General features: G+C 35.8%; 1 pseudogene; it reads left to right on the top strand.

Moving 5' to 3' along the window:
- The first annotated feature begins 5,661 nt into the window (after positions 1-5,661).
- LOC110563002 (large ribosomal subunit protein eL31-like) lies at positions 5,662-6,044 on the top strand (annotated as a pseudogene).
- The last annotated feature ends 7,352 nt before the right edge of the window (positions 6,045-13,396 follow it).

Here is a 13,396-nt window from a genome sequence, read left to right as displayed (position 1 = left end):
CCAGCTATCTAATTTTACCAGTATCATTTGTTGAAGCCTTTGTCTCTTCTCCAGTGTGTGTTTTTGAACTATTTGTAAAAATGTAGGTAGCTACAGAAGCATGGTCTTCTACCTGGTTCCTCAATAAAACTTCATTGATCAGTATAACTGTTTTTATGCCAGGACTGTGTTCGTTTTATTGCTATTTCTCTATAGAACAATTTAAAATTAGGAGTGGTGATACTTTCAGCAGTTCTTTCAAAGTCAATGATAACTTTGGTGAAAGGCAAAACATCACAAATCATATGAATTTAAGAAAGTAGGCACTAATGGTTTCTTGCCAGAGTTATAATACCACACATGCAAATTCTCCTGTGGAGTAGACCTTAAATATAATCATAATGTCATTGCTTATTACGATAACATTTCACAACTATTTTACCCACAGTCATATCTTGCCATGTGGGTCATTAGTACCTCTCTCTGTCTCTTTCTCTCGCTCAAATGGGTATTGTTATGATCTATAAATAGCATGATACATTATATTTGAAATTGGTCAAAAGCAAATTTTAAACTCTGATTTTCATCCTAGAAACAACAGAGTATAAAATACCTGTTGAAGTTTTTTGTTGCTGCACTTTACATTTTGAGATAGGGTCTTAATACGTAATCCAGACTGGCCTCTAAATCACAGTCTTTCTATCGTCACCAGCTGAGTGCTGAGATTATATTAATATTTTAGCACAACCACCTTTGAGTTTTCAGGCTTTGCTGAATTTCCCCCTACTATTCTGAAACAGGAAGGAGATAAAAATTACCAACAATCGAATAATTAAACAAAATAGGAAGGAAAAAAGAAAGACAGAAGGAAAGAAAGAAAGAAAGAAAGAAAGAAAGAAAGAAAGAAAGAAAGAAAGAAAGGAAGGAAGGAAGAAAAGGATCTGAGCTCAAATTTTCAGAACCTTTGTAAAGCCAAGCTAGGTACCACACATCTGTTATCTGTTACAGCAGTTCTACTGTGATGAACTGGGAGGCTCAGGAGGAAGTGTCCCTAGAAAACAACTAGTGAACTGAATGTGGTGTCAAACAACAATAGAAGACCCTGCATGAAACAAGTTGGGAGGCCAGGAACTGATAACAGAGGTAGTCCTCTGACCCTCACATCGTGCTGTGATTTCTGTACACTTGTAACACACCTCCATGCACATACAGACACCTTCACACACACACACACACACACACACACACACACACACACACACACACACACGATAATGAAAGTAAGAACAAAACAAAATGAAACAAAAACAAACAAAAGGTCAATGAAAGCTTGAAGGGAGAGGGTGGCAATGTGGTATTTCATAGAGAGAAAACTTGGTTGTTGTAAAAACACAAAGCTGGTTTGCAAAAAGAAAAAAAAAAAGGTGATTGAGAGGTGATTAGCCTAAACAAAATATTTTAGAATTTATATCTTTAAACACCCTGAGGGGGATAAGAAAAGACTTGATAATTTTATTTACATGGGGTTTTAAAAACATGTTTCAAGCCTAGATCTATTTTATATTATACAAAATTGTTTTAGAGTATTTTTAAGTGTAGATGAGCAAATAATTATCTTTGTTATGTTAGAAATTACAATGCAACTATCCTTATCAGTGATTTTACACTTCAACAATATAAATGAGACATTATTCTCCTTAAGTCCTTCCTCTTTCAAATGAGAAAGGCCAATTTGTATTATTTATAAGTAATACATAAACTTTATAGCTAAAATGTCAAACCCATAATCTTTAATTATCCTTTAGTAATCTAAAATGTTTATTCATACACTATAATGGCATGGGAACCTTCTTATACTGAAATCTGTCCAGTATCTTCTACTCTTTGTACAAAAGCAAGAGACCAATATTATCTCAACTCAGAAGTTGGTCATTAAGGAATTTACCACACATGATGCATTTCACAGTTAGTTACACAGCATACGTGTACATTTTAAGACAACATTTACACCAGCCCCTGTGGTGCATGCCTCTAATCCCAGCATTCCAGTAGGCAGAGGCAGGCAGATCTCCATGAATTTGTAGGCCAGTCTGCTCTACAAAGTGAGTCCAGGAAAGCCAAGGCTACAGAGAGAAACCCTGTCTTAAAAAAAAAAAAAACAGAAACAAATAAACAACAAAAAAACAAACAGCATTTACAATAATTAATATTTTCACTTCTAAGGAATTGTTTTGAATAATTCTTGCTTACTGTTTTTATCCAACACAATGCTAGTATAATACAGACATTTTCCCACCTATGTTGAAAATGCTTCCTCAGATAGATAGATGTTTAGATGACTCATAGTGTGTTATGTATAAGGATGACATATTTTGTTCACACATGTGTTGGTGGTTTTTCCATTCTGGCCCTAAGCTCCGGAATAATGACTCATGAGACTTAAAATAATTATATAAATACACAAACCATATAGCTACTCTCTTCTCTGAGTAACTCATAATTTAAAATAACCCATTTATCCCGTGTTAAGTTCTTCTACTTGGCTGGTTACTTCTGCTCAAGTACAATGCATCTATCTGCCACACACCTTGCAAATGAAGCTGCCTGCATCTGGCTTTATCCCAGAATCCTTTCTGTCTGCTGGATCTCCCACCACCTATTTTTTGCCTAAGCTATAGGCCATCCTATTTATTATTGACAGGTGAAGTTTCCACATAGACACAAGACATTCTCTCGCCACACCTCTCCATTTATTTTTCCTCCTAGTTTTGATACTCTAATAGTCTTAAGAACCATGCAGGTTTTCAGCTATCATCCTCATTAGGTCACTGGTGAGTGGCTCCCCCTGTGCTGGTGCACACTTGTAATCCCAGAACTGGGGTAATATAAACAGGCAGATAGCTTCAACTTACAGGTTTGTATGGTGTACACAGCAAATTTTTTAAAACCTGGGACTAAGACTTTAAAATAAATACTTTTAACTTAATTCTCTTCCATCTATAACAATAGCATATGTATCAAAATGTTTTCTGACATTTTCTTCTTAGATAAATAATGAAATTATAATTCAATATAAAGTGAATACATTAAAGTTATTAGATCGTCCTCCAACAGTGTAAGAAATACAGCGATGTATGAAAACATCTTTCTATGGTGCTTAAAATAGTTCTCCACTCTTAAAGCATATGGATTCATTATGTTTTGGTAGCTATAACTATAACTGTGTGAATATACATACTTATACACAAAAACAAATACACAGACATTTCTGCATTTCAACTGCCCCTTTTGGTTCAGTTACTAAATATAAGGTCTTAGAGATTGGCAAACTCCTGTCTTGAAGATGAAACTCATGCTGCTTTTTCCTACAGAAACTCACCTTCCCTCACTGACTGCAAATTCCACTGCTTCTAAGTCTCACTTTGAAAAATATTCAGTCAAAGAGAACTTCTTGTGCTTTCTATTTCTGTCTCTCTCACCTCTATATGCGAATCTTTATTACTCATTTTCTACATACCAATCATATGTAAATATATTTGAGCATCATTTTACCTATTCTAACTTTATCTTTCTGTATAATGCAATTTTCATGCAGTTAGAAACTGCACCCAGCTTGTCAAATTTTATGCTTTCAGCACACAGCATAATCTGCAGATACAATGTGTGATTAAGGCAATAATTGAATGAAACAATGAGAATGATGGTTGCAAAAATCTATATCAAGACAGAGTAATTTGTTTCTTTTCAACTCTCCCCAGAAGAAATGAATATTATACTATGATTGGATGCAGTCAGAAAATTTCACTTATTCATTTCACTTACAAGTAGGGTAACTTCAAGTTCAAAAGTAACAGAATAAAACTAGGATAGGTGAAGGAAAAGCAAGAATTCCTGAAAGTTTATTGCCTGGTTATGTTTTCTATAACTTTAGCTACTTATTTAAATAGCACAATTAGAAATAAAACAAACCTGAAAATAAGCCCAAGAGCATGATAGGTACGTCAACACATCTTTCACATAGAATGGATAATCACACATTTGTTATTGACTGATCTTCTTATAGTAGAGCCATCATTATAGAAGATATATTTGAGCATGAGAGTTAAATAGTGAAATGGTAAGGAAACAGATTTTACTATATACGGAATGGACTACTGATGGACTACCAGAATCATCTTATTTCTGTCACCAAATCAATGTTAACATAAGGAAACAGATTTTACTATATATGGAATGGACTACTGATGGACTACCAGAATCATCTTATTTCTGTCACCAAATCAATGTTAACATATTGCAGTTCCTTCCCTGCTACTTTTCCTAAATTTTCCCTGAAGAGTTATCAATAACATTGAGAAGAGGTAGAACAGTGAGTCAAGTTAAACACATAAATAATTCTTGCTCTTTGCCCAAACTTATCTTCGTGAAACCTCCTCAACTTGGTACAGAATCTGGGGATTTGTTATATAGTGTAATTTAAATCAAATGCAGAAAAACTGTTTACAAGAGTGTGGCGTCTTGTTCTTTGTAAGGACAAGCTTCTGATACAGAGGCTATATTAGGTATCACATTATACCATTTAAAGAGCATACCAATACACAGTGTTAGATGTCAGATTGGAAGAAACTTGGTGGAAGGAGAACTGGTAACAGCAGCATGAGACAACTTCCGGAGAGGACCGAAAGTTATCTTTAAATAGAGTTCTTTTTTTTTTTAATTTTACAGGATTAATTAAGTATAGCATGTAAGTAAAAATGAAATGAGAAGATAACGAGTAAAACTAATAAGCAACTAGTGTCAAATTCTTTCGTTTCTCCAGGCCTTGGTTCAGGAATTATCATGAAATAGAGACTTGTGAAGAAAGACTTTGATCTCTATCAGTTCTATATTAATTGTGTGTATGTACGTATTTTCATCTTTTATTTCATTTTGGCAAAAAGTGATCCCATTGATGAATGAGCTTCTCAAGAATTAGTTGATTTCATCTCTAAAGTGTCCCAGTTTTGAAGATAAATAATATAGGCATATTAGAATTAATAATCATCCAGTGTAATACAAACCCTAGTTGACCTGACAGAATTAGCTAACTTGACAAGCTCCTCAGTAATCTTCACACAATCTACATAATCATCCCATTCTCCTTTACTGACTCCTCATCCCTATCATTCTTTATTAGTATACACTTCAGAGAAATTTGTTTTTGTATGCTTCTTCTGACAGATTTCTATTTACGTTCTCTGATGTATACTTTCAAAGCAAATGCCCCTGAATGAATGATATCGACACTCAAATAAGCATAGAAGACCAATCACCAAACTATGGAAGTTCAATTATAAATACCATTCAACATATCCCTCCAGGAATTAGCTTTTTTCATAACATATAAGATTGCAAGTAGGTGACAATATACTGTAGCTTAAAAATTGACAAAAATACAATCACAGAAACAAAAGTGTGTTTCTTCCTCATTTTCTCCCGTTCTGGTTACTTATGATAAATGACACTAGTTCTGCTTCCTTTCTGCATGCAACCTGACCTTAGTTTGATTGTCGTTGCCAACAAACAACATCCCAGGCCCTCTCAGGTGTCAATGCACTAGAAGTTAGACATGTGGGAAAGAAGCCAGGTGTGCACTGGGTGCTTAAAGTTTTTGTTCAGGCTTTCCAGCTTGGGCCTGGCAGAATGGCTCCTGCAAAGAAGGGTGGCAAGAAGAAGGGCCGCTCTGCTATCAAGGAGGTGGTGACCCAGGAGTACGCCATCAACATCCACAAGTGCATACATGGAGTGGGCTTCAAGAAGCATGTTCCCCGGACACTCCAAGAAATTCGGGAAGTTTGCCATGAAGGAGATGAGGACTCCAGATGTGCTCATAGATACCAGGCTTAATAAAGCTGTCTGGGCCAAAGGAATCAGAAATGTTCTATATCTCATCTGAGTATGTTTGTCCAGAAAACATAATGAAGATAAGGATTCACCAAACAAAGATTCACTCTACACATTGGTAACTTATGTGTCAGTAACCATATTCAAAAAATCTACAGATGGTCAATGTGGATGAGAACTAACCCCCTGAATGTCAAATAAAGTTGCAGAATTGCCAAAAAAAAGTTTCTGTTCAGATTCTGTTATTTGGTGCTCAATCACATAGTCAGACAGTTGTAAGGGAAAAGTGTTAATACATATATATATATATAATATATACGTATATATATGTGTGTGTATTACATATATAAATATGTATTACATATATATATATCAGGAAGAAGAAAAATATACATATTGATAATCAGCAGACTCTATATCATGATAAGACTATTATAAAGATAGTATCTCCTTGTTGGTCTTCTAATTCTCCTTTTTCTATGATACATGGTTCATATAACAGAAGAGAGTTTCAATAAAGATATTTCTTACTTTGTACTTAAATCTTCTTTTGCTCTCTACTAGAGATATTACATAACTCATGACAATATTTCTTTGAGTGAGTCTATTGATTTCCAGTGTAGTATAAGATCTTGCTTTAAGTTTCCTCATGACTCTCATTTTGTTCTGATGAAAGTGTCCTCTGCTTTACAGAAGCTTTTCAGTTGTATGAGGTCCATTTATTGATTGTTGTTCTTACAGCCTGTGCTGATGGTGTTCTGTCTAGGAAGTTGTCTCCTGTGCCAATGAGTTCTAGGCTCTTCCCCACTTTTTTCTTCTAACCGATTTAGAGTATCTGGTTTTATATTGATGTCTTTGATCCTCTTGGACTTTAGTTTTGTGCAGGGTGATAAATGTGGATCTATTTTCATTTTTCTGCATGTAGACGTCCAGTTGGACCGGCACCATTTGTTGAAGGTGCTGTCTTTTTTCCATTAAATGTTTTTGGCTTCTTTGTCAAAAATCAAGTATTCATAGGTGTGTGGGTTTATTTCTGGGTGTTCTATTCGGTTCCATTGATCCATGTTTCTGTTTCTATGCCAGTATCAAGTAGTTTTTATTACTATTGCTTTGTAGTACAACTTGAGATCAGGCATGGAGATACCTCCAGAGGGTCTGTTGTACAGGATTGTTCTGGAAATTCTGGGTTTTTTTGTTTCTTCATATGAAGTTGAGAATTTTTCTTTCAAGGTCTGTAAAGAATTGTGTTGGTATTTTGATGGGAATTGCATTGGGAAAGGATCTTCACCAACCCAACATCTGACAGAGGGCTGATATCTGGAATATATAAAGAACTAAAGAAGTTAAAAGGCAATAATTCAAGCGACCCAATTAAAATATGGGGTATGGAGCTAATCAGAGAATTCTCTGTAGAAGAATATAAAATGGCAGAGAAACACATAAGGAGATGTTCAACATCCCTTGCCATCAGAGAGATGCAAATCAAAAGGACCCTGAGATTTCACCTTACACCCATCAGAATGGCTAAGATAAAAAACTCAAGAGTCAACACATGCTGGAGAGGTTGTGGAGAAAGGGAAACCCTCCTGCATTGCTGGTTGTAAACTGGTACAACCACTATGGAAATCAATCTGGCCCTTTCTCAGACAATTAGGAATAGTGCTTCCTCAAGACCCAGCTATACCACTCCTAGGCATATACCCAAAATTTGCTCAAGTACACAATAAGGACATTTGCTCAACCATGTTTGTAGCAGCTTTATGTGTAATAGCCAGAAATGACCCAGATGACCATCAATGGAGGAATGGATAAAGAAATTGTGGTACTTTTACACAATGGACTACTACTCAGCAATTAAAAACAAGAAAATCATGACTTTTGCATGCAAATGCTGGGATCTAGAAAAAATCATCCTGAGCAAGTTATCACAGAAGCAGAAAGAGACACATGGCATATACTCACTTCTAAGTGGGTACTAGACCTATAAGATAGGATAAACATACTTAAATTTGTACACCTAAAGAAGATAAACAATAAAGAGGACCAGGGGTAAGATAATCAATCCTCAACTAGAAAGGCAAAGGGGATATACACTGGAAGTAGTAGAAAACAAGTAACAGGACAGTAAGTAGCCTACCACAGAAGGCACCTGAAAGACTCTACCTAGCAGTGTATCAAAGCAGATGCTGAGACCCATAACCAAGCCTTCAGCAGAGTATAGGGAATCATATGAAGGAAGGAAGAATTAGTATAACCTAGAGGGGACATGGAGCCCCACAAGGTCTAAATATATCTGGGCACAGGGGTCTTCTCTGAGACTGTTTATCCAACCAAGGACCATGCATGGATATAACCTACAACCACTGCTCAGACATAGCCCATGGCAACTCAGTATCCAAGTGGTTTCCCTAGTAAGGAGGACAGGAATTATTTCGGACATGAACTCAATGTCTGGCTCATTGAGCTTCCCCTCCCCCGCTGAGGGAAGAGTGGCCTTGCTAGGCCACAGATAAGGACATTGCAACCATCCTAAAGATACCTGATAAGCTAGGGCCAGATGGAAGGAGAGGAGGACCACCCCTCTCAGTGGACTCGGAAGGGGGCAGGGAGAAGATAAGAGAGGTAGAAGAGGGTTGGGAAGGAAAGAGGGAGAGGGCTCCAGCTAGGATACAAGTGAATGTATAAAATTATTTAAAAATAAAAAAAATAGAAATGATGGGATCTAGAAAAGAGCATTCTGAGTGAAGTATCCCAGAAGGAGAAAGACAAACATGGTATATACTCGCTTATATAGACCTATAAGATATGATAAGCATAATGAAGTCTATACACCTAAAGAAGATAAACAAGAAAGCAGACATGGGGTAAAATGATCAATCCTCACTTAGAAAGACAAATGGGATGTGCATTGGACGTATGACAGGAGTCTACTGCATAAGGCATCTGAAAGACTCTACCTAGAAGCGTTTCAAAACAGAAACTAAGACTCATAACGAAACCTTCAGCAGAAGGGGAATTAGTGTGACATGGAAAGGATAAGAGCTCCACAAGGACCAAATATATCTGGGCACAGGGTTTTTTTCTGAAACTGTTTTTCCAACCAAGGACCATGTATGGATATAACCTAGAACCTTTGCTTGGACGAAGCTTGTGGTAGCTCAATAACCGATTGGTTTCCCATAGTAAGGGGAACAGGGACTATTTCTGACAGGAACTCAACGGCAGGCTCTTTGATCTCCCCACCCCACAAGGGAGGAGCAGTCCTGCTAGGCCACAGAGGAGGACTTTGTAGCCAGTCCTGAAGATACCTGATAAAACAGGGCCAGATGAAAGGGAAGGAGGTCCTCCCCAATCAGTGGACTTGGAAAGGGGCAGGGAGAAGATGAGGGAGGGAGGGTGGGATTGGGAGGGAATAAGGGAGTGGGATACAGCTGGGATACAGAGTTAATAAAATGTAAATAATAATAATAATAATAGAAAGAAAAAAAGAAACTCATGATGCAAACAGAAAAAAATATTAAAAAAAATTTCTCATGAATTATCAATTCAATTATGAATTACAATTATCAATGCTGTAGCCACTCCAACAGAAGACTATATGTTGACCACAACATTTCAAGTGTGTGTGTTTATCTCATACCACAATGTTACTCTTATTTTACTTTATATTTTACAAGATTTAAGATCATTTTATGATTGAAGTGATTGTGTCTTTAGGAGTCATGAAAAGTCAAACTGTCTACCTTTGGGCATCCTATTCATAACAGATAGGGGGGAAGAAGAAGTTCTCAGAGAATTCTTCTTTTGAGAACTGAGTCATATATTGTAAAATTTCCATACTGCCTTCATTACATCATTGAGAATCATGACATGTTGACACTTTCACATTCAAATTAGGTTGAGCTTTTTAACCTTTATCCAAGTGTAAGTAGAAGCACTTATATATCATTTCTCAGTCAATAATTCATATCCAATTCTTATTTTTCAGATGGCTATAACCACATTTTCTTCTGGTAATGTGTTTTTTAGATTAAATGTCACCTCTTTGCAGAGGCCTTTGTTCTGATTGTTTTCTATGTCTCATTCCTTATCATTCTTTACCTTACCATTTCCCTAAGAGACTGACCTCTGCATAGGGCCACAATTGGATTCCTGACCTTTGACTGTTGGTCAATGACAGATTTGGAAAAATGACAAAAGGCTGATCTTGAGTCATTCATTCTCCATTTCCCTTCCTGCCTGTCCTAAGGCTGTCTTTCTTCTACCTATCCTGCATTTTGTATACTTCATTTTTTTCAGGCTTTACTTTTCCCCAGTGTTTTTTGTTTTGTTTTGTTTTGTTTTTTGTTTTATTTTCTTTTTTTGGGGGGGGGCTAGGGATGGTAATGTCTTTGTAGTTCTTATTCCCAAGGAATTTGCCCAATTCTGCTTTTTCTATTAATAGCTCTATTATATCTTTTCTTTCTAAGTATTCGTCCTACTACACATTTTCAATTTCCTCAGTTTGAGCAGATCATTTATTTCTTTCCAGAATCTTGACTAACATGGTTTGAACTAATAAAACTAAATCAAAAATAATAATAATAATAATAAAAAGATTATTGAACTTGAGAGTTAGAGCATGGGAAGGGTCAGAGGGAGGATTTCTGCAAGTGGTCAGAGGAAACCAAGGGGAAGTATGATGTAATTCTACCTTAGTTAAAAACACATTTTATAAAAGAAGATAAAGCCTAACACTTCAGGGAGCTAAAGGTGTCTCTCAGTGGTAAATCAAGGGCTAATCTCATTATTTACTCCCCAAAAATGAAGAGGGAGAGAGAAAGAAAGGAGGGAAGGAAGGAAGGAAGGAAGGAAGGAAGGAAGGAAGGAAGGAAGGAAGGAAGGAAGGAAAGAAGGAAGGAAGGAAGAAAGGAGCTACTGCATAGAATCAATAAACTAGATACTACATTTTTTTTCTTTAAAAAACAGTAAATTCATTCTCAAAATAGTACTATGAAAAGACTGAGTCTCAGACTAAGGCTTTCTGCCAACCTAATCATTATGATAATGATTAGAAAGAGTACATCAGAACAAAGTCTTTTAAAGTGTGGTGGATATAGAAATAGGTAAAGTATTAATTTTATCTACATCCAAGTCTCAGAACAATGTTGTGATAGAGAAGGTTGATAGAGTGGAAAAGCCAGAGAATGAGGATGTGTGAACAGTAAAAGGCTGTTTTCAGAATTATATTGATGTTGTTTTAAAATGTTATGTGGTCGATGGAGAGGTGGCTCAACAGCTGTGGTTATCTGCATAAGACATAAACAAGTTCAAGCTAGTAAAAAAACCCCAGGATGAATGCAAGGGTGTAGGACCATCTAGACCCCCCTCAGGGAAGAGGAGGAGTATTGGCAGCTCATGGCTGCTGAAAAAAGAAATTCACTTTCCTTTGTGATTGTTGCTGTTACTGAATTACCCTTGCCCCAAAGGCAACATGTATGTATATTGAGCAGTGACTGGTCTTCGAACATTAGTAATAACAATAATAGTAATAATAATAATAATAATAATACAGGAGAATAAGATGTTAAATAGGAGACAGGCTGGGGAATCCTGTCCCATGTTGGAGAGGAACTGTGGAACAGATGGGATCAAATAGATTGGGAGCATTATTAAATTTCAAACAATAAATAAAATTTATTTAAAAGGATATCTTTGAATAAAAGCAGGCAATGATGTTGCATACTCTACGAATGGACTATTTACACACACATAATTATAAAGAAAAGAAAGATGTTAGTCTTGTTTAGTGATGAAAAAGGTTATTTTATTTTAGTTACTGAGAATTAAATATAATTGGAGACATGAGATTTATATCTGCAGAATTATATTCTTTTTTGCATTTTATTTTTTATTATCATTTATTACCATTTATTCAATTTGTATCCCAGCTCTGGCTCCTTCCCCATCCCCTCCCAATTCCACCCTCCTGCCCTCTTCTTCTCCTATGCCCCTCCCATAGTCCACTGATAGGTGAGGTCTTCCTCTCATTCTATTTGATCCTAGCCTATCAGGTCTCATCAGCACTAGATGCATTGTCTTCCTCTGTGGCCTGGCGAGGCTGCAACCCCTGGATGGTGGGGATGGTGATGAGAGAGCCTTTCACTGAGTTCATGCCAGAGAAAACCCCTGCTCCCGTTACTAGAGACCCCACTTGGATACTGTGTCTATGGGTTACAGAGAATTATATTCTTAATTGGGATGGTGGCTTGCTGATTTAATTCACATCTGACAAATTGTAATTTATGAACTAAAAAATTAAAATACATCTGTGGGATCCAAGGAAGTGAAATGTTGGTTTAATTGTAAAAATAAAATCTTTTCTTATTGGGTTTCACTTTCTTGTTAAGCAGACTTGATGTCAATGGGGAACTTTATTAACTTCATCAGGGTGTATTGGATGTATTTTGCAAATCCAGTAATAAAATGCTCATTTGAGGAACCTACATATTTATATACAGCTCTGGTCAGCAAACATCAACTTATTAAATTGAAAACAGTACCTATATTATTACAGCAGAGTTCAAAATTACCGAAAAATTGACATGAGATAACATCTTCATATTTAGATGCATTTATAGAAATATGATAACTATAGTGGTAAATTTTACATTTCAGTGATGCTGAGAATATTTATTATATATCAGTTTTATACCAATTCCTCCAACTACAATGGTGTATTGGAAGATAAACACTTTTTCTAAAAATAGCTAAATCTGTTTAAAGATCAGAATGTCATTAGAACTATCAACTACAGAGAAAGTGAATGATTCTCTGTAGATGAAATACAATATTATTATATATTAATAAAGATATAGTACAAAGATCCTCACAAGATGAAGAAAATGAAATGTGCCTTTATTAACAAGACATAGAGGTAATGTTTAAAGTTTGAACATTTCTATGTAAAAAAAATTATCTCTAGATGCTATGTGTAGGTATGTAGCTTCTTTTTTATATTCTGTGAAGGAAAACGTGACCATTACTTCTATTTGAAAAATAATTCCTCTTTATTTACTTCAGTGTCATTTTATTCAAAACTAAACTCATACTTGAATAATGAACATGTTCTCTGGTAAATTACAGTTGTGTTCATTTTACACCATGTGACTCTCTTTCTGCTCCAGTTCTTCGGACATAGAATTAGCGCTTGCTGACACCTTTACACCTCCTTGCTGAAGAGATGGAAGGTTAAAAACACAGGAAGACTGAGGTAAACCTGCCTTCTTATCCCTTGCTGTTTTAATTTTATTATTTGATGTGGGAAGAATCATTTAATGTGAGAGCCATTGTCAAGACTCATTGTTACTCCATTCATTGCCTAAATATACCCCACAGGATCCATACATCAGATTATTCTTAACGAATGGGAAGTTTTCCATATGACTAATGTCACTTATCAAATATTTCTTAAAATATATCAGTTCACTTTAAAGCATACATGATTATCTTTATTAGTCTTATTTTTATAAAGAAACAACTGGCATTCTTAAAT

Source organism: Meriones unguiculatus, chromosome 4 (assembly GCF_030254825.1).
Source record: "Meriones unguiculatus strain TT.TT164.6M chromosome 4, Bangor_MerUng_6.1, whole genome shotgun sequence".
Lineage (NCBI taxonomy): Eukaryota > Metazoa > Chordata > Mammalia > Rodentia > Muridae > Meriones > Meriones unguiculatus.
This window is presented reverse-complemented; position numbering and strand designations above follow the sequence as displayed.